Here is a 22,185-nt window from a genome sequence, read left to right on the forward strand (position 1 = left end):
GCCTAGTGCTCAATATTTCGCTCACAAACATGGAACTGATTCTGGCTAGGGCTGCACTCCCATTCACATGGGCAGAAAAATCAATCCCATATCTTGGAATTCAATTAACAGCATCTCATTCTGACTTATTCTCAACCAATTATCCTCCTATATTAAGACAGATCACAAATATATTAAAACAATGGTCACAACTTCCTTTATCCTGGATAGGAAAGATTAATGCAATCCAAATGACTATTCTACCCAAATTACTTTACCTATTTAGAGTCCTCCCTAGTCCAATTCCTTCCTATTTTTTGAGATTAGTGCAAAAAAGAGCAACATCATTTATTTGGGGCTCTTCTAAACCACGTATACCTATACACACACTACATCTTCCCAAAAATAAAGGAGGCCTGGGATATCCTAATTTTACTAACTATTACAGAGCAGCTCATTTGGCCAGTCTCTCTAAATACCACGCACAACAGGAAATCCCACTATGGGTATTTATAGAGGCTTCAGAAAGTGACCCTCTATTAATATCAAACTTGTTATGGCTTGAACCTAAAGATCGCTCCAAAATTCATAATCCCATAACTAAACACTTTTTATCTCTCTGGGATAAACTAAAATCCAAATATCAATTACAATCTCCACACAATCCTCTCCTTTCTTTTATCAGAAATCCAGCCTTTTATCCGGCATAGATCTACCCGAATTCATTTAAAGCTTGGACAACATCAGGTATTCAGACACTAAACGATTTCATGGCATCTAAATCATTCCTTTCATTTCCAACGCTTAGAGAAAAATATGATCTACCAAACTCTGAGATATTTAGATATCTCCAAATCAAAAATTTCTTTACACCATTCCTAAATGAGGATATACCATCGTCCCAATTATCCATTTTTGAATCAATCTGTGCAAAAGATCCATTCGCTAAAGGAATAATTTCATCACTCTATAATCAACTATATGGAGTCATAAATTTCAATAAACCTACTTATGTACAGAAATGGGAGGAGGACCTGGGGCGTACTTTAGAAGACACGGATTGATCTAGTATATGGCTCACATCTAAGTCATCTTCACCTAATATTTTAGCACTGGAGGCAAATTATAAAGTTCAAACTCGTTGATACCTTGTACCCGCCAGAGTGGCTAAATATTCACCTAATACCTCAGCTCTTTGTTTGAGGGTGTCCAGACATAGGCACACATTTACACATATGGTGGACGTGCCCAGTAATCCAAATCTTCTGGAAGGAAGTCTTCGTGATTGCATCTAAAATATTTAAAAGAATAATACAACCAGATCCATTCATAACCTTACTTAACCTAAAACCGGAATGGTTAACATTTTCTCAATTCAAACTTATGATCCGACTAATAACGGCTGCAAAACAAACAGTGGCCAAGGCATGGAAATCCCCTACATTGGTACTAGCAGAAACAATTCAAAGAATGAATAACACAATGGCTCATGCCAAGATGGTAACTATTGATCAAAACCAAATTCCAAAATTTGAAAAACTTTGGCATCCTTGGATAAAACAACAGTTTCTGTCAAATTTTAATGGTTCAGTCCTTTTGCCATGGTAGCAGATTAAATGACTTATAGAGACATCCATTTTAAGGCTTCAGGGAGAAGCTAATGGATAATAATCAGACGAGCGGAACAACCTTGTGGACCTCTGTCTTTCTATCCTTTTTCTTCTTTTTCTTTCCTTTCCTCCAACTCACATTTAAAGCTCATTATCAGAATTTATTTGACCTATACACATATTACCTGTAAATAATATGTATAGAAGGTATAAATCATTTGAATAGTCATACAAAGGAAACTAATGTAATAATTTATACCTTTATTTTAGGTTTATGTGAACCCAATATTTAATATTTGAAATTTCATGATACATACTTATACAAACTTTACTATAAAACAATGAGCTTGCTTTATAGATCCTTGTAAACTTACTTCATGTATCTTTATATTATTGTATACTCAATAAACTTCTTTTGACAAGGAAAAAAATAATAAACAAAGAAATGATAAAATTGAATATCATTAATAAATATATTAAGTGCATCATTCCGCATAGGATATGTGCAATAAGAGGCTTTACTCAATAAAAGAAATTCCAATAATTCTAACATCAATTATAGTAAATTAATAAAAAAATAGTAAAAATGTGAGTCATCCGCGACCATCGCTTACTCCTGAGTATACATACATCAACGAAGTATACACTTCTCCCCCCTACCCATGGTCCAACATCGACCTCCTCGTCTGACACCCCTACCCATGGTCCAACACTTCTCAAGGTCTGAGAAGAGATACCAGATGGGTAATTAAACATCCTTCTTAAAGAGGATGAGAGCAAAAATCACTCTTTATATTTTCAAAAGCTATACATTAGCAACTTTAAAATAACTCCTTCTGCCCTTTGATCAGCTTCAAACTCTTTTTTTCCTGCTGCCCAATTTTCATGTAAAATGTTTAATCATAATGTAATACAAGTGTTCATATTTCTTCCAGCTAATGAGACTGTCGAAGCTCTAAAAGATTACTTGGGTTACTGATTGGGCTCTTTTCCTCTTCAACCTTGTCTATGAAGTGTTTTGGAGGTTACATCAAGAGGACACCTCTAAGGCCTAACTACATCCGTGTGAACGAGGCCCAAGGCTTTGTTTACACTTGTGGCTGGGGTGGTAAAAATAGCTAGTCGAGCCATGTTTTTACTGCCCCCCTTAAGCTGCAAAGATACTTTGCGGTCAAGCAAAAATGGCCCATCATGATCGGTGGGCAGTACCACTTTGGCCTTTTTAAAGGGTAACTGCACTTTTGTAGGAAAACATAATAATATAGTATATACAATTGCGTCATATTGTAATTTAATGTTATTAAAAAATTACCTTTCATTTTTCAATCTGTGGCTCTGTAATTTTCTGAAAATGCAATATGGCTACCTGGAGGTGTTCTGTACACAGAATGTGTACATAATCCCCTCCCCCAGAACCTTAATTTCCTGCTTGTGTGATTGTCCCTGAAGTCTGCACTAAGACACAAGTCAGATATCAGATATCCCCTGCAACAAAAATGTCATTTTTGGAGAGATACTCCCAATAGGAAATCACTTCTAAAGGGATGGAGACCCTGCAGTTTACTTCATTGGGGCCCTGCAACTGCAGCAGCTGATAGTTATGAAACCACTCCCATACAGATTCACATGGACACAGACAAACACACAGTTATTCCTTCAGAATAACAAAAGGTAGGAATCTATCAACAACTACATTCCACTGGTTCACCAATAGTAAAAACTCGTTTACATGCTTGCTGACAGCACTTTTCCCAAAGGAGTACTACAAAAGCACTGCAAATAGCAGCTTTGCCAGTAAAAGGTGACATGTTTAACTAATATACTGGGGTAATATACCACTGCTGTCATTGACCTTTAGAGAGGTTGTCCTGCAGAGAGACAGTGTGTGGTGGCGTGGGTAGGAAAACACCAAGAATGGGTTTGGGGAGAAGAGCAGTGCGGTGGGTGGGGGAACACTGAAATAGGGTTCAGCAAGAGTGGGGGGAGAAGAGGAGGTAGTTGGGGGAATACAGATAAGGGGTTCAGAAAGGGGGGGAGGTGAAGCCTGGGTGGGTACGGCAACACCAAAAAGGGGTTGGGGGGGAGTAGGGATGTGTCCCTTTTCATCTCATAGGACCTACTAGTCCTCTAAATTTTCCCTAGACCATCTGGCAGCACTTTTACATCCAGACTTGACCAACGAAGGGGCAGGAACTTAGACACTGCCATACCGAGGTCTATGGGGCCAAACCTGGGACGGTGCCAATGACTGTGCAGGGGTCAAAAGAGGGTTCAGGCGAGGAGGGGGCAGAAGAGGTCGGTGTTGCACCACAGGAAGGGTAGGGGGAAGAAGTGTATAGGGGAACACCAAAACAGGGTTCAGAGGAGGTCGGTGTTGGTTACTGGGTTCAGAAAAGGCATCTGGTGAGTAGGCTTATTATTTAGTAGTACCCCTTTTCACCAAAACCCCCTTTTTATTTTTCCCCCCGATAGCTGTCCCTTCGCTCATTGCCACACCCACTTTTATGGAACCAACCTTAGGCATGCACCCCTGTTCAGCAGCTCCATGCTACTATGCTTCACATGCCAAGCTCCTCCCTTTTTCTATGGGGCACCCCAACCATGTCTGCACTAATCCCTCCATGCTTGCTGAACTGTGTTTCCTAGACAACCCCCTCCACACAAGCCCTCCCCACCAATTTTTCCTCCAGCTCTACACACCCGATGCCTCTTGGCCCCGACAACCCGCTCCACCTGTAAAATACTTTCCTCCCTCGAGGTCTCCTTTGATCGCCACACGTACAACCCAACTCCCTTGCTCATTTTTTTGAGCCTGCACTATAGGGAATCCAAATTACATTATCCCACATTCTTAGCACACACCGGTCCAGGGATTCGAACTTGTGACTTCTCGCTTACGAGCCCGGTGCTCTACCACTTGCACCACCGTCTGGGGTGCTTGTGATGCTTCTGAAAATGCTGGGGCCTTATGTGTTTTTGAGGCAGCCTATCTAACCTTAACCACCTGCTGAATTTGTAAAAATTACTTCGAACCGCCAAACACCATATCTTTTTTTATCAAAGTCCCTCTTGCTGAGCCAAAGCAATTCAATGCCTTTCCCCAACTTCAAATTCAGCATGTGGTTAAGGTTAGATAGGCTGCCTCAAAAACACATGATATGGCCCCAGCATTTTCAGAAGCATCACAAGAACCTCGGACGGTGGCGCAAGTGGTTGAGCACCGGGCTCGGAAGCAAGAAGTCACTAGTTCGAATCCCTGGACCGGTGTGTGCTAAGAATGTGGGAGAATATAATTCAGATTCCCTATAGTGCAGGCTCAAAAAATGAGCAAGGGAGCTGGCTGGTACATGTGGCGATCAAAGGAGACCCTGAGGGAGGAAAGTATCCACAGTATCCCTTAAGGGATGGAGCGGGTTGTCGGGGCCAAGAGGCACCAGGTTTGTAGAGCTGGAGGAAAAAGAATTAGTGGGGGAGGGCTTGTGTGGAGGGGGGTTGAATAGGAAACACAGTTCAGCAAGCATGGAGGGATTGGTGCAGGCAAGGTTGGAGCTGCTGAACAGAGGTGCATAGAAGTGTGGTAGGTGGCAGTGGGTGTGGCAAAGAGAGAAGGGAAAATAAAAAGGGGGTTTTGGTGAAAAGGGGTACTACTAAATAATAAGCCTACTAAACCCTTACTCACCAGTCACTTTTTCTGAACCCAGTAACCAACACCGACCTCCTCTTCTGAACCCTGTTTTGGTGTTCCCCTATACACTTCTTCCCCCTACCCTTCCTGTGGTGCAACACCGACCCTCTCTTCTGACCCCCCCATCTAGTGAGCCCTGTTTTGGTGTTCCCCTATACACTTCTCCCCCGTACCCATGGTCCAACACCAACCTCCTCTTCTGCCCCTTCCTCTCCTGAACCCTCTTTTGACCCCTGCCCGGTCATTAGCACCGTCCCAGGTTTGGCCCCAGAGACCTCGTTATGGCAGCTTCTAAGTTCCTGCCCCTTCATTGGTCAAGTCTGCATGTAGAAGTGCTGCCAGATGGTCTAGGGAAAATTTAGACTAGTAGGTCCTATGAGATGAAAAGGGACACATCCCTATCCCCCCCCAACCCCTTTATGGTGTTGCCGTACCCACCCAGGCTTCACCTCCCCCCCTTTCTGAACCTCTTATCTGTGTCCCCAACTACCTCCTCTTCTCCCCCCACTCTTGCTGAACCCTATTTCAGTGTTCTCCCACCCACCGCACTGCTCTTCTCCCCAAACCCTTTCTTGGTGTTTTCCTACCCACCCAGGGCCGTCTTTAAGGCAGGGCAAAAGGGGCAGCTGCCCTGGGCCCTGACCCTTTATCTCCCCATTGGGTAGCATTCAGTATAGGTGATGGTGGATATGACCTCGGGGGGGCATGATATACATATGAATACCACCTCTGTTTACATAGAATGCTGCTGGTCTGCCACTATTTATATATGAATGCCGCTGCTATTTACATATCAATGCTGTTATTTACATGTAAACACAGGGTCTGCAGGTGAGTCATCTGTACACAACAAGACAGAGCTGGGCAGCATTAATAACAGAACTTCACACTGAGATATCAGCATGAGACTAAAACCTCAAGGGATGAGGGAATTTAAACTGGGAAAGTTGACAAGTATGAGGCAGCTGCTTTGGGCCCCACCAGGGGCGGACTGACAACACTCAGGGCCCCCGGACCAAATAAAGCAAGGGCCCCCTGTCAGGCCCCACCCATGACTCACCCTAACCCCGCCCATGGCCTGACCCTGACCTCGCCCCTACATTTTGCACAAAGTACAACTTCTGCCTTTTTTTTATGGGACCTGGAGGGGGGTCTCTCTCTAACAGTGTCCATTAGAGAGTCTCTGTTAGAGAGAGAGACCCCCCTCCAGGACCTATTGGAGACTACAAAGAAGTATAATGGGACCTGGAGGGGGGCCTCTTTCTAACAGAGTGTACAGTGAACACCTTCATTCACTCTGGTCCTCATAGGACCCCCTCCTTGTGCCATGACTCTCACCCCTGCCCCAACCTCTCACAAACTAGAAATACAATTGGCACTGTGTAGAGCTCTTCTTACCTTAACTATGTGTACTGTGGCTGGCTGGCTCCCGCATCCTCTGTGGCTGGCTGGCTCCCGCATCCTCTGTGGCTGGCTGGCTCCCGCATCCTCTGTGGCTGGCTCCCGCATCCTCTGTGGCTGGCTGGCTCCCGCATCCTCTGTGGCTGGCTCCTGTGGGTGGCTATACGTAAGAGTAAAATCAGCGCGATAATGATATATGATATTCAGCAGCTGAACACCAGGGTCAAAAATCAAATCCCTAAAATAATAATCTAAACAGATGGTGCAGCGCTAATTAGAGACACATAAATAGAATATAGACATATAATCAGTGTAAAACAGACCACTATATTGATCAAATATCTCAAAGTTCATAAAAGCACAGAGAAGTCCATAGATAATCCAATCCTCGTGTATGGTCAAACAGCATGGATTTTGTAATTTTGGACCGATTTCAGGCTAAAAGGGCCAGGGGTGCGATTTTGGCCATTTTGCACCGATTTCAGGCTAAAAGGGCCAGGGGTGCGATTTTGGCCATTTTGGACCGATTTTGGGCTAAAAGGGCCGGGGTGCGATTTTATTCATTTTGGACCATTTCCAGGCTTAATGGGCAGGGGGTGCGATTTTGGTCATTTTTGGTCACCAAAGACTCAATTTTTCTGCCCCTGTTTAACAAGGGCATGTAATTACAATTTTTGTATACCTTAAACTTACCGTTGATGGTATTTCAATAAGCCTTTCAGGACAGCACCTTGGAGAGAGTGTAGCTCCACCCCTTCACAGGAAACACTACATGACAACTCCCCCTTTTAAAAGTGGCTGCTTCCACCATGCCCTCAGCTGTTACCGAGAAATTCTCTGACATGCTGGAAGATATAAGCAGACAATTACCAAACCACGGTTATATTTTTCATTTGATAACCTAGGGAGGGAAGTAGGTTGCTGTCCTGAAAGGTTCGTAGAAATACCGTCACCGGTAAGTCTAACTAAGGTTTTCTCCCTTCGCCTTTCAGGACAGCACCTTGCAGAGGATAACCTTCCTTCATGGTGGGACAACTGCCTGTAAAACCTTCCTACCAAAGGATTGGTCCGAGGCAGATAGTAGCGCCAACCAGTAGTGCCTTATGAAGGTCGAACAACTGGACCATATGGCAGCCTTGCAGATTTGCTCAGGAGATGCCCCGGCCCTTTCTGCCCATGATGCTGCCACTGCTCAGGAAGAATGAGGTAAGATTCCTTCCGGAGGTTCCAGACCTAAAGAGATGTACGCCTCTTTTATGGCTTGTTTTAGCCATATTCCAAGGGTACTTTTGGAAGCCTTACACCTTTTGTGAGTACCTTTCATTAAGACGAAGAGTAAAGACTATTTCCTAACTTCCTTTATTATCTCCAGATATTTTAGAAGGCACCTCCTGACATCAAGAGTATGGAAGGCTTCTCCTGGTCCCGAAGCTAAAGGTAGGGAGAACGATCTCCTGTGTACGGTGAAAGACTGAGGCTACCTTCGTCAGGAAGGCTGGATCTGTCCTTAAGACTACCCTATCCGGTAGACATCTCAAAAGGTTCTTTAATTGAAAGTGCTTGTATCTCACTAATTCAGGCAGATGTTACTGCAACCAGCAGAATAGTTTTGAGCTTCTAAAATTTTAATGAAGATTCTTCTATAGGTTCAAACGGAGACTTAGTGAGAGCCTGAAGAACTAAAGATAAATCCCATTTGGGAAAACTAACAATGGGTCTCAGCTTTCACTTATAAAGTCTGTTTATTGAACAAATAAGGGGAATTACATACAGTAGAGAATCATGACATGTATCGTATTCAATGTACAGTATTTGGTACAAAACATATAACTATATCCCTCATTTTAATATATTTTCATGTAAGACATTCACATTGGCACCATGTATAGTCTACTCCTTTTGAATAACATGCGGTTTATAGTAAATCTGGCTCCATCTTCCCCATATAAGCACATTTTGTAAGGTAAAAAAAAAAGAGCCCCAAGCAGGGATAAGAAGACTACCAATACAAGATCTGTAAGTCAGGGTAAATTAGGCACTATTGATGCAGGTTTCAGAGGATTTGAGCCACCTCTCCCATATTTTTTCATATTTAGTGGGGCATCCTCTATGGGAGTATATTAGCTTCTTATATGGCAGAACATTATTTACTTCTATCACCCATTGTGAGAACTCTGGTGGAGTGGGTCTCATCCATACTCTGGCTATTACTTTGCGTGCAGAGAAGTGTGATTCGTGTAAGAATATTTTCGTAAATTTATTGAGTTCTGCATCAGGAAAAATTCCTAATAGACACGGTTTTGGTTGTAGCGTGATGGGCGAGCCCATGGTATCATGCAAGAACTTTACCACCTGAGTCCAAAACTCTTGGATTTTGGGGCATTGCCAGAGTAGATGAAAGAAGGTGCCTATTGCTTGGTTACACATTGGGCAATTGGCAGATTGGCTGCTTTTGTATGTTGAGACCCTAAGTGGCGTGAGGTAGGCTTTGTGTGTAATGAAAATCTGGGTGCGTCGGTCTGATATTTTAGGGGATACTAATTTGCATGTATCTAGAGCATCACTCCATTCATCATCCTCAAGAGTACCTATTTCTCCCTCCCATCTGGATTTCAAAGCGTATGCTAGAACAGTTGCCCGTGGGATTGTTAACATGGCATAAAATTGGGAGATCAGATTTTTAGGGTCTGGGAATTTTATGGCAGCCATTAAGGGGTTATCCTTTAAGGCGAGATCTGCGGGGTATTGTGCATGAAAAGCATGCCTTAGTTGTATATACCTAAAGAACATTTTAGGGTTTCAAATGTTTTCAATTTCCCATTGTTTATGTGAAATAAGTATATTATTCCTCTAGAGCTCCATATTCCACTATCCTGTATGAGTCCAAACTCAGGGAGGGACTCATTATGCCATAGGGGAGAATAAGCATTTGGTGATTCAATGTGCAGTTTATTTGAGGCAATATCCCAAATTTTCTTATATTGGTAAAGTAAGGACCTGCGATCTGTCTTTGGTCTCTCTATTCCTCCCCCTCCTGTTATAGCCAGCAATGGGTCTAGGGTCTGCTGTATCCACTTTGGGCATAAAAAGAATACAAATCTTTTCCCATCTGTTTTATCACTGTGAAAGATTTGTGAAAGTTGAGATGCAAGGTAGTACATATTAAGGTCAGGGAGTGCCAATCCAGCGAGATCAGTGGGGTTTATTAACTTATGCCACAGGAGTTTGTGCCTATTGTTGCCCCAGACAAATGGTTTGAGTAAGGTTTCCATTATTTTAAAGTGTCTAAGTATCAAGTATACTGGTGAGTGCCAAATCATATATCAAATTTTTGGGAGTAGGACCATTTTTATTAGGCTTATGCGGCCCACTACTCTGAGTGGAAGGCGCGCCCATATCTGGATTTTCTGCTTAATCATTTCAATTAACGGTGTTATATTAAGTGCGATGTAGTCTGTTGAGTCCCGGGTGGTTTGCACTCCTAGGTATTTTATTTTGTCAACTCTCTGCAAAGCAAGGAGGGCCCTGTCCCTGTTTGGTGGGAAGCTATCTAATGGGAGTATCTGGGATTTGTCCCAATTAATCCTTAGGCCAGAGAATATACCAAATCGTTTTATCAGGGCCAAGGTTAATGGCAGAGATTCCTCTGAGTCGTCCAGATATAGTAGAGTGTCGTCCGCTAATTTTCTCCGTCACCTCACCTCTACGCAATCCCACTATACCCGGGTGTGCACGGATAGCGATCGCGAGTGGCTCTGCCGCCAGTGCATATAGCAGCGGCGACAGAGGGCACCCCTGTCTCGTGCCTCTAGATAGGGGAAATTGTTCGGATGGCCATCCGTTTGCCACCACTCTTGCCACTGGGTTTTGATAAAGGAGTTGGACCCACTTTATAAACCAGGGACCAAGTCCAAATCTATCTACGCAGGTCCAGAGGTATCTCCATTCGACTGAGTCAAATGCCTTGGCTGTTTCCAAAGCCACGATAACCCTGGACCCTGGGTTGTCATGTGTTGCCTGTAAGTTGATAAACAATCTACGGAGATTAAAAGATGTGTTCCGCCCTGGCATAAATCCAGCCTGGTCTTCATGCAATAGGGACAAGATGACTGTATTTAGTCGTATGGCGAGGATTTTTGCTATTATTTTTACATCCACCTGGAGTAAAGAGATGGGGCGATAGGATTCCGGGAGGTGCGGATCTTTACCAGGTTTGGGAATTAGCACTATTGTAGCCTCTCTCATGGAACCTGGGAGCTCAGATTCGGCAAATATGGAGTTATACAGTTTTAGCAGTCTGGGAATTAATATTTCCGAATAGGTGGAGTAAAATTCCACTGGTAGCCCGTCTGACCCAGGGGCCTTAGCTTTGGGGAATTCCGCAATGGCTTTGAGAATTTCATCTGTCGTTAATGGGGCTTCTAGGATCTCAGTCTGGGCTTCTGTTAGGCGGGGAATAGAAAGATCATTTAAAAATGCCTCCATTAAAGTGTTATCGGTCGGGGCTTTGGAGGCGTACAGTGCTATGAAAAAGTCTCGAAATAATGTGACTTGGGTAGGTTCTGTCACCAAAGTACCGTCAGGGGAGTGAAGTGAAATCACAACCGGGGGTCTATCGTCGCAATGCACAAGATAAGCCAGTAGTTTCCCAGCTCTTTCCCCTTGTTCAAATGACATTTGTCTTTGAAAAAAAGAGTTTTCTCTTGGATTTTTCATATAGGAGTTGATCTGTAGCCCTAGAGCACAGTTTGAGGTTGTTTGCCTTGTCTGGGGTCTTCCGTAAATGCCTTTTCTGCTGAAAGCAGGCTCTCATTAGCAGCAGCGATAGCTGCTTCAGAGGTGCGTTTGAGTTTATTAATATGTGCTGTGAGTGACATGCGGACATGTTTCTTGAACGTTTCCCAGACTATCTGTGGAGATGCAGAGCCCTCATTAGTCTCAAAAAATTGTGTCCAGTTTGAGGAGAGGTCATCCTCTTCCGGAAAAAGGGTCAGCCAGAAAGGATTTAGTCGCCATGAGGTTGGCGGTCTGTTATGACGTAGGGAGAGTTTAACCCAATATTGGCAGTGGTCAGAGAGTGATCTAGGAGAGAATCCTGCGTCAATTAGTCTGGGCAGGAGTGGTTTGGAAATTAATATAAGGTCTATGCGGGACATAGATTGATGAGACGTGGAGAAGCAAGAATATGCCCGGATTGAGGGGTTTCTGTATCTCCACGTGTCAACCAAGTTGAAGTCCGAGAGTAGTCTCGCAAATCTCGTTTGGTGATGGGGAGCGCTAGGTGAAGGAGTTAGTCAGTCTATCTAGTGTCGGGTCTAATACATTATTGAAATCACCTAACCACATTGCTGGCACATTAGGGTGTAAGGCCATAAAATTGAACCCCTCTGATAGAATAGAGGACTGAAATTGTGGAGGCACATAAAATGCCAGTAATAGAATCATTTCACCATGCAGTTTTGCTTTAAAAAAACATAGCGACCCTGTGGATCTGATACGGAGTCATGGAGTTCAAATTGGGTATGCTTGGCAATAAATATCGAAACCCCTCTAGAGTGTGAGGTGTACATAGAATGATATGCCCATCCCAGCCAGGGGAGTTTGAGTGCTCTTTGAACTGAGCCCTCAGCATGTGTTTCCACCAGAACCACTACGTCAGCTCTTTGCCGTTTAAGTAGACCAAATACCGCCGACCGTTTAATTGGGTCCCTCACTCCACGCACATTCCACGTGAGAAATGTCAATGCGGCCATGGTGTGAGGTATTTGGGGTGTGGAACTCCATGACTTCTACCAACCACTGAATACTTTATGGGGATCAACTTGTTCAGGTATAAAATTTACTGTGGCGTTGCATCGCTATCATCATGGTACCAGGTAGAAAATAACAAACTTAAGCAAATTGAGAGATTCCGTCTTACAATATAATACATATTACATCCCCCCTCCCTGCCCTATCCCCAACTGGTGCGGGCTTTTCCCCAAACCTGCCAACATGGCATGAACATTGTCCAACCTGCAAGAGAAATGTGAAGAACATAAAATAAAAAAAAGTTACTAGCATTGCCACCCCAGAGAGAGCAAACCTCATCTCGACGGTGGCAATAACTGCGGGCTGCATATCAGCAGGTAACATAGTCCATCTTGGGTTGGGTGCTTTGTGTGGTAGGGCGAAACTTCGCTGCATAACATAGCATAGTGTAGAACTGAGCCCACTTTCTGCAGTGAGCCCATTAGCCAATCACCTTCCTCCGCCGGGAAAGGATGGCTGAGTTATATAAAAGAGCAAACTTTCCATCTGAACGTACTCTATGTGGGCCATAATAACGGTATATTTTCCTCCCAAATATGCCGCCATAAAGAGAAGACAAGTAGATAGATTTAGCTTCCTCAGACCTCACAGTCATCTATCCAAGGGCCACGCAAATGTGGGCGATATCTGCTTCATGCACTCATAGGTTGGATATGGAGAATTTTACAGCTCGGGGGCAAGCATAACAGAGAGCAATGTCCATATGCAGTCCATTGTCCCAGTCGCATTGCAAGGGGCTAGCCAAAGTCATCGGCAAAACAAGGACGAAAAAAAAGTGTAGCAGACAAAGAAAAAGGGAAAAGAGCTTGGTATTAGAAATTGGATCACTTATCTATGGGCATCTCTCCGCTCCAGCCACGCAATGGCCGCCTCTGGATCTTCAAACAAGTGTGCTCTGTTCTCTCCTTCCACTCGAAGGCGGGCTGAGAAAAGCATTGCATAGTTGATGTTTTTAATGCGTAGACGTCGCTTCGCTTCCATGAAGGTTTTACGTTTTCTTTGTACCTCTGCGGAAAAATCCGGGAAAACAGCTACCATTTTATTACTGTCACGGAACGTCCCACACTCCGCTTGAGTGCTTCCGTCATATACTACTTCCTCCCAGTCTGTATACAGATATCCCAACCTGTATTGCAGAGCGCAATGAAGTTTGGCCCTAATCTCAACTCTTCTGCTGGGGGCTCACCCGATGGTTCTTCCTGAGCAGAAAAGTCTATCAAATCCCCTGTGTCTCTGCAACTGGTGTCTGGGGATGGAGGTTCACCATCTCCTGTCCATGGAACCCAGAAGATGATATCAGTGCTGGGCAGAGGTTAGCAGAGCTCTGCCCTGTTGTCAGCACTTCAGCTTTGGGGATGGCAATCTCCAGATTTTCCACTGCAGATTCTCTTGCATGCTGCTGGACAGGCACATTCCTCCATCCAAGATCATCCCATGCAGAAACAGGATCATCAAGGTCAGTCAGCACTTGCTGCATCCGCCATAAGACCTCCGCCTCCATAGCTGCGGGGGCAGGTTGGCAAAGCACACTATTGCTCTGCCACATTGCCGACTCTTCAGCCAGGATTTCAGGGTTGTCAGCTGGTATTTCCTGATAGTCCCAGGCAAAGGGAGCCCAGCCCTGGCACTGAGCAATGTCTAGCAGCCGTCTGTAGGCGATCTCTAGCTCCCATTCCTGAACGGCCAGAAACTCCAAATCTTCCTGTGCCCAGTGCACTTCCGAAATGTTCAGTAGCCCTTCTCTGAAATCCATGATTTCGTCCGCCCGCCGCTCCAAATCACTCCCAAAGTTAGGGTCCCCTGTCAGCTTCACAAACAACAGTCCCAAGCCGCCGTAGCTTAAGCCTTCCGATGGGCTGTCATCCGCTATCCAGGGACATGCTTGGGATACATGCCACCGGAGGGCTCTGTAGCCCTCATCCAGCTTTATCTCTGCCCAGACCAGCCTGCTTAATTCAGCTGTCTGCTTCTTGTGTGGTTTTTCTCCCAAAAACCGCACCCGCAGTCCGTACTGCGACCAGTACCTTTCCTCGATGGAGGGGAGAACTTTTCCCTGGTGTCGCTGCTCACGGGCTAGCGCTTCCTTCCAGAGTTTGCAGCGAATAGAATCACACCATCCCAGCAGGACCTGCTCTGATACTGGTCCTCTGTGCTGTATCTGCATCTCTCGCAACCTCCTTCTGAATTCCTCATCCATGGCGGCTGGTATCTGTACCTCTCCTCTCCTGCTATCTGGACCTTGGATCCAGATGGAAGTTTGGATGTCCCAGACTGTAGGAAGCTTTCCCGCTGCTTGCCACCAATGTCACGGAACGTCCCACACTCCGCTTGAGTGCTTCCATCATATACCACTTCCTCCCAGTCTGTATACAGATATCCCAACCTCTCTGAGCACAAACAAGGCGACACTTGCTTGTTGCTACCAAGAACTCACTTTATTCAGAACCAGAATACAGTCTTATATACACAGGAGAAGATTACTCTAACAATACAAACGTAACCTAATTAACATGAGCTAATTATCTAATCCTTTATACAGCCTAGGTGACTGAGACATGACCTTTCGCCCAGACTTGTGGTCACCGAGCTTCACACAGTAATATAAACACAATAGCTGGAGCTAATTACAATTAACAATACAAACAAAACCTAATTAACCTAATTAACATGAGCTCCAATAGGAGTCGTCCCGTCTCCTACATTGTATAGAGGACAATGTGATCAGCTCATTCAATTAACAGGTTGCGTTCAGAATCAAACCAATAATGGTCTCTACATACATCCTGGGACATATTGTGGACAAATATTACTGTCCCATTTTAAGAAGTCCAAGATATATTTTCTCCCTCACCCTGTGCCAGGATGGCACAGGGTGACTTAGACATAAGATGTATTCTGAGTTCCACTGGCCCTCCTGTCACAATTACCAAAGGGGATATTGCCTTTTTCTCGGCTGAGATGAAGTATGGCATCCCTATCTCTGTAATTGAGAAATTTGGCAATAAAGGTGCGGGGGGTGCACCTACCGGTGGGGGTCTGCCCGATATGCGGTGTGCGCGCTCCACATTAAATGTGGGGGAGAATGCCTCTCTGCCATACGTGTCACACAGTAATGTTTCTAGGAATGTAGGGGGGTCTCTTCCTTCCACTTCCTCCGGGAGGCTTATGAATCTGAGGTTGCACCTCCGAATTCTATTTTCCAGGTCATCCTGCTTTTGTAGGAGCTGGTTCACCTGCGTCTGTATGGCCTCAGTGGAATGTTGGAGGGGGGAGGGAGTCTTCCACCATGCTGATTCTAGTTTCAGTAACTCACTCCCTCAGCTTTTGAAAGTCCTGCCGCACTAGTGAAATATCCACTTTAACCTCTTCTATTCTGGCTGTGAGGGTGGATCGACATGCAGCGATAGCTTCTTGACAAGAAGTAATCGCTTCTAGTACCTTAGCGGTGTCTGTAGTCACGGCCGTCTCCTCTCTCCTCATGACGCCACCATCTTTGTCCGGAGAGTCCCTCTCCTGGCGGCGATACTAATCTAGCTTGGAGGACGTCCGGCCGGCTTTTTTGGTGGCGACATGGTGCCGGTGATTGCCCGATGTAGCGTGGCTCTTTTGAAGTGTCTAGTGGTGAGAACGATGGCAGGATGTGCATAAAAGGATATGTGACTGGCGGAGCTCAGCTTCTCAGCGTCCTATTCCACGCCACTCCAGGCCACGCCCAATGGGTCTCAGCTTTAGCCCTAAAAAAACCTAAAGGTTCCCTTTTTTTTCCAAAAAACTGATAAAGCAGCTACCTGCATCTTGAGCATACTCGCTGCTAAACCTTTCTCCAATCCCTCTTGAAGAAATTCCAAAACCGAAATAGTGCTAAGAAAATTCAAGTTTTTGCTGGAACACCAGGTAATATAAATTTTCCAGACTTTAAAGTAGATGTCTCTGGTGACTTTTTTCCTACTTGCAAGAAGGGTAGTAATAAGCTTTTCTGATAACCCCTTCTGCCTTAAGATTTGTTCTTCAGAAACCAGGCTGTTAGATTGAGATAGGCTGGATCTGGATGGAGAATTGGACCCTGACTCAACAGATCTGTCCTGATCGGCAATCTCCAGGGGGGTTTCACTGAGGTTCATCAAGGTGGAAAACCAGGGTCTTTTCAGCCAGTAGGGAGTTATTAAGATTAGTTCTGTGGACTCCACTCTGAATTTTGCCAATACCCTTGGTATCAGTTGAAACGGGAGAAATGTGTAAGACAAATGGAAGTCAAAATGCATCTACATCGAGAGCTTGATCCTGCCTCTGAAGAGAGAAGAAAGCCAGTGTTTTGGCATTGTCTTGTTTTGCAAAAGAGGTCCAACTGAGGGCAACCCCAACTTTTGGGGATTGTTTCGAATAACTCCTGGTTTAGAGACCACTCGGCTTCTCTTATCTCCCTCCTGCTGAGGTCTGCCAGGGTGTTCCCCAAACCCTTTAGATGAACTGTGGAAAGAGAGGCCAAATTGTACTCTGCCCATCTTAGGATTTGATGAGCTAGCTAGCTCCATCAAGGTTCTGCTTTTTGTACCCCCTTGCTTTTTTAAATATAATACAGCTGTCATGTTGTCCGACAGTATATGGACATGTTGTTTCACTAGAACTCCCTGGAAGGAGAGAAGGCTTAGGTGACTAGTAAGGATGAGCTCCGGTGTGTTTGCATGCTGCACGCGCCCAGCGCTAATCACAAGCAGTGAGACATTGTCCCGATGCGCAGCTGCAGAGATCGAGAAATGTCTCACTGCCTGTGATTAGCGCTACGCAGTGCCGACTTCCTGGCGGGCTCGAAGCGTGCAGCATGCAAACACGCCGGAGCTCATCCTTAGTGACTAACCTTCAACTCTCTCCAATTCGATGATCTTCTTGCCTCTGGCTCGGACCAAACCCACTGAATTGTTTGTTATTCTAGGTGAGCTCCCCACCCCCAAGCGCTGGCATCTGTGGTCAGCCTCCAGGTTACCAGAAAGGTCCAAATTAGTCCTTTTGAGATGTTTCTTTGGTCTCTCCACCACCAAAGCGATTTTTGCTCTTGACCCTATGCTGAACTTCTTCTCCAGAGGTTCCTGGTAAGACCAATTCATCAGAATATCGGCCTGCAGCAGACGGGCATGAAACCTGTCCCACTGTACCGAGGGAATTGCCGCCGTCAACAAGCCCAGAGCGGGCATGGCTTGTCTTACAGAAATCTCCGAGTTGGTTTGAAGTGCTCTCAGGGTCGACTGCATCTTCTCTATTTTCTCGTGGGGCAAAAACATTCTCTGTTCTCGAGAAGCCAACCCAACCTCTTTAGATGTGCGTGAGTTGTTTGTAGATTGACCTCTACTTGATTCCTTGAGTTGGCAAACAGCAGCAGGTCATCCAAGTATTGGGATGACCAATACTTCAGTCTCAGGGACTCCAAGGCTTCTGCCATCACTTTCGTGAATACTCTAGGGGAGGAGGAAAAGCCGAAGGGCAGAGCCAAGAACTGCAGATGCCAAACCTCCCCCCCAAATTGACTGCAAGACGCAGGAAACTTTGTGATGGGGGAGCTATTGGAATATGGAGATAGGCCATGAAGCATGGGGGGGGTTAGTAAATTCCTCAAAATTGTATCCATCCTGAATTTTTAGTATTTTATGGATTGGTTTTTTGAGCAGAAAAATATGGGAGTTCCCCTCCTGATTTTTCAGGACCTGGGAAATGACCTTCTGTTGCATCAGTTCTTGTAGAAGAGACTTCATGTCCAGAGCCTTCTCCCAATCCCTTGGTAGGTTTGTGATGTAAAACCAATTTGGGGGACTTTGTGAAAATTCTAGTTGATAACTCTGTTTGATTGAACCCAGAACGAATGGACTTCTTGTTTTTTCCCAAGCTGGTAAGAAGTCCTGTAGTCTCCCGCCTACTAGGAGATGGTCATTGTTTTTTTTAGGGGTTTGCTCGGGGAGTCTAAAGAGCAACCCTCTGCCTCTTCCTCTGAGGATTCCAGGGTTTTTTCTGTGTCTGGTCTTTTTCCTTATTGGTTTGTGGAAAAGGATGAAAATGTTTTCTTTGCTGCACCACTTTCTTTTTCTGATGGAAAGCCTTCTTTTTAGCTGCTGCCCTGTTAATGACAGTCTCCAGTTCTGGCCCTAACATCAGATCTCCTGAAAGGGGAATTCTGCACAGTTTTACTTTAGAAGCAGAATCCCCTGACCAGGTCTTTAGCCAGAGGGCTCTTCTGGCTGATTTAACTAACGGAGGACCTGGCCGACATCCTGATAGATTCTGCTGTAGCATCTGCCATATATTTGACTGCTTTCAGTAGAGTAGGGAAGGACTCCAATAGAACTTTCCTGGAGGTTCCTGCAACCACATGGTTTTTAAGTTGATCTAGCCAGCATTCCATGTTCCTAGCCCCAACTGTAGCTGCCATTGCAGGTTTAAGATTGGCTAGGGATGAATCCCAGGCTTTCTTCAGTAGCCCATCTACCTTCTTGTCCATAGCGTCCTTAAGAATTATTATTATCATACAGTATTTATATAGCGCCAACAGTTTATATAGCGCCAACAGTTTACGTATCGCTTTACAACTTGAGGGTAGACAGTACAAATACAGTGTAATTTGATACAGTAGGAATCAGAGGGCCCTGCTCCTTAGAGCTTACAATCTAGGAGGGAAGGTCAAGAGATACAAGAGGTAATAACTGTGGGCGATGTGCTGATTGAGAAGATAAATGTACAGTTGTTAGGTGGGGGCCAGATAGGCTTCTCTGAAGAGATGAGTTTTCAGGGATCGTCTGAAAGTGGATAAAGTAGGAGAAAGTCGGACAGATTGGAGTAGAGCATTCCAGAGGATGGGGGAGGCTCTGGAGAAGTCCTGAAGGCGAGCATGGGATGAGGTGACAAGGGAGTTTGAGAGCAGGAGGTCTTGGGAGGAGCGAAGAGAACGAATAGGTTGGTATTTTGTGACTAGGTTAGAGATGTAGCTGGGGGCCAGGTTGTGGATGGCTTTGTAAGTTATAGTTAGTAAATTTAATTCGGTGACTGAGTGGCAGCCAATGGAGGGATTGGCAGAGGGGTGTGGCAGACCCTGAGCGATTTGTGTGGTGGATGAGCCTGGCAGCAGCGTTCATGATGGACTGAAGTGGGGATAGCCTATTTAGAGGTAAACCAATGAGGAGGGAGTTGCAGTAGTCGAGGCGGGAGATGACCAGGGAGTGGATTAGAAGCTTTGTGGTGTCATTGGTTAGGAAGGGGCGTATCTTGGAGATGTTGCGAAGACTGAGGCGGCAAGCTTTGGATAGTGATAGAATGTGGGGTCGAAAGGTTAGTTCAGAGTCCAGGATTACACCTAGGACCTTGGCGTGGGGAGATGGGTTGATAGTTGAGCCGTTGATCTTGACAGGGGAATCAGGGGAAGTGGCACCTGAGGGAGGAAATATCATGAGCTCGGTTTTGGATAGGTTGAGTTTGAGAAAGTGATGTGACATCCAGGCTGATATGTCTGCTAGTAAGTTGGTAATGCGTGAGGAGACAGATGGAGAGAGCTGGGGGGTGGAGAGATAGATTTGGATGTCATCAGCGTAGAGATGATATTTCAAGCCGTGGAAGGCAATCAACTGACCCAAGGAGGTGGTGTAGATTGAGAAAAGGAGAGGTCCAAGAACAGAACCTTGGGGAACCCCAACGGAAAAAGGAAGAGGAGAGGAGGAAGTAGCGTTGTAAGTGACACTGAAGGAGCGGTGGGATAGGTAGGATGAGAACCAGCGAAGAGTACAGTCACGGAGACCAAAAGAGTGGAGTTTTTTGAGGAGGAGGGGGTGGTCCACTGTGTCAAAGGCAGCAGAGAGATCCAGGAGAAGTAGTACGGAATAGTGTCCATTGGCTTTAGCCATTAGTAGGTCATTTGAGAGTTTAAGGAGAGCAGTTTCCGTGGAGTGTTGAGGGCAAAAACCGGACTGAAGGGGATCAAGAAGTTTATTCATGGTCAGATGGTCGCTTAGTCGGTTGTAGACCAGTCTTTCAAGAAGTTTGGAGGAGAAGGAGAGTAAGGAGATGGGACGTAAGTTGAGATTGGTGGGATCCAGTGAGGGCTTTTTTAGTATGGGGGTGACTAGCGCATGTTTTAGAGAGTTTGGGAAGATGCCACAAGAGAGGGAGAGGTTGAAAATGTGAGTTAGAGAGCGTAGAATCAAGTCAGAGGGTGAGCGTAGCATTTGCGAGGGAACAGGATCCAGGGGGCAAGTGGTTAGATGAGTGCTAGATAAAAGTTTAGCAACCTCACTAATAGTAGCAGGGTTGAATGAGGGAAGTAATGATTGTGTCTGTGGACATGGGGTGTTGCATGGGGGAGGTTTTTGCGCATTGGTGATCTCCTCATGAATTGTATCAATCTTAGTTTTGAAGCGATTGGCAATCTCCTGGGCAGTGAGTGAGTTGGTGGGTGGAGGCAGTGGAGGACAGAGTAGAGTGTTGAAGGTAGAGAAGAGTTGACGTGGACTGGATGAGAAGGTGTTAATGAGTGTGATAAAGTAGGTCTGTTTGGCAGTGTGAAGGCAGGAGTAGTATTTTAGGAGGGCAGATTTATATTGTGTAAAGTCTTCCTGGGTCTTAGTCTTATGCCACAGGCGCTCAAGAGCGTGGCTACGTTTTCTGAGACTTCTGGTGTCATCTGTTTGCCAGGGTTGTAGCAGTCGGGGCCTAATTCTACGTGTAGTGAGGGGGGCAAGCTTGTCTAGGGAGGAAGACAGTGAGCTGTTGTAGATGAAAGTAGCTAGGCTGGGGCAGGACAGAGGTGAGATTTTGTCATAGAGGTGATCAGTAGCAGAGTAGAGAAGAGAAGGGTTGAGGTGGCGAAGGTTTCTACGTGTAATTGTTAGGCCGTTGGAGGGAGAAGAGGTGGAAGACAAGGAGAGAGCAAAACTAATAAGGTGGTGATCAGAGAGTGGGAGTGGATTGTTGGAAAGGTTGGACGGAGTGCACAGATAGGAGAAGGCAAGGTCAAGGGTGTTGCCGTTGGAGTGGGTAGGAGCCTGTATCCATTGCTTCAGGTCAAGCAATGAGGTTAGACTGAGAAGTTTAGAAGTAATAGTAGTGTTAGTGTTGACAGGGATGTTGAAGGCCCCAAGAATAATTGTGGGGATTTCAGAAGAGAGAAAGTAGGGTAGCCAGGCAGAGAAGTCATCAAGAAAGGCTGATACTGGTCCAGGGGGCCGGTAGATGACAGCAATTCTTAGAGAAATGGGAGAGAAAAGACGAATGCAATGTGCCTCAAAAGAGGAGAGTGTCAGAGAGGGAGGTGGGTGAAGAACCTGATAGGTGCATGGGGCTATTAGGATTCCCACTCCACCTCCCTTACATCCACTTGGTCTGGGGGAGTGAGTCCAGAGAAGGCCCCCATGGGAGAGGGAAGCAGGAGAAATAGTATCCGATTCATGAAGTCAGGTTTCAGTAATGGCAAGTAGGTTAAAGGAATTTGTGATAAAGAGGTCGTGAAGGGCGGTGAGTTTGTTGCAGACAGAACGTGCATTCCACAGGGCACAGGAAAAGGGGGGGCTGGTGTTGGAAAGAGGAATAGAGACCAAGTTCTGTGGGTTACGGCTCCTGGCAGAGGGTGTAGGGGGATGGGAGCGTTGGGCAAAGACAGATGATGGTGGCCCAGGGTTTGGGGATATGTCACCAGAGATTAGGAGAAGCAGGAGGGTGAGGGAGGTAATG

This window comes from Aquarana catesbeiana, linkage group LG09 (assembly GCF_042186555.1).
Source record: "Aquarana catesbeiana isolate 2022-GZ linkage group LG09, ASM4218655v1, whole genome shotgun sequence".
In the NCBI taxonomy this organism is placed as follows: Eukaryota; Metazoa; Chordata; class Amphibia; order Anura; family Ranidae; genus Aquarana; species Aquarana catesbeiana.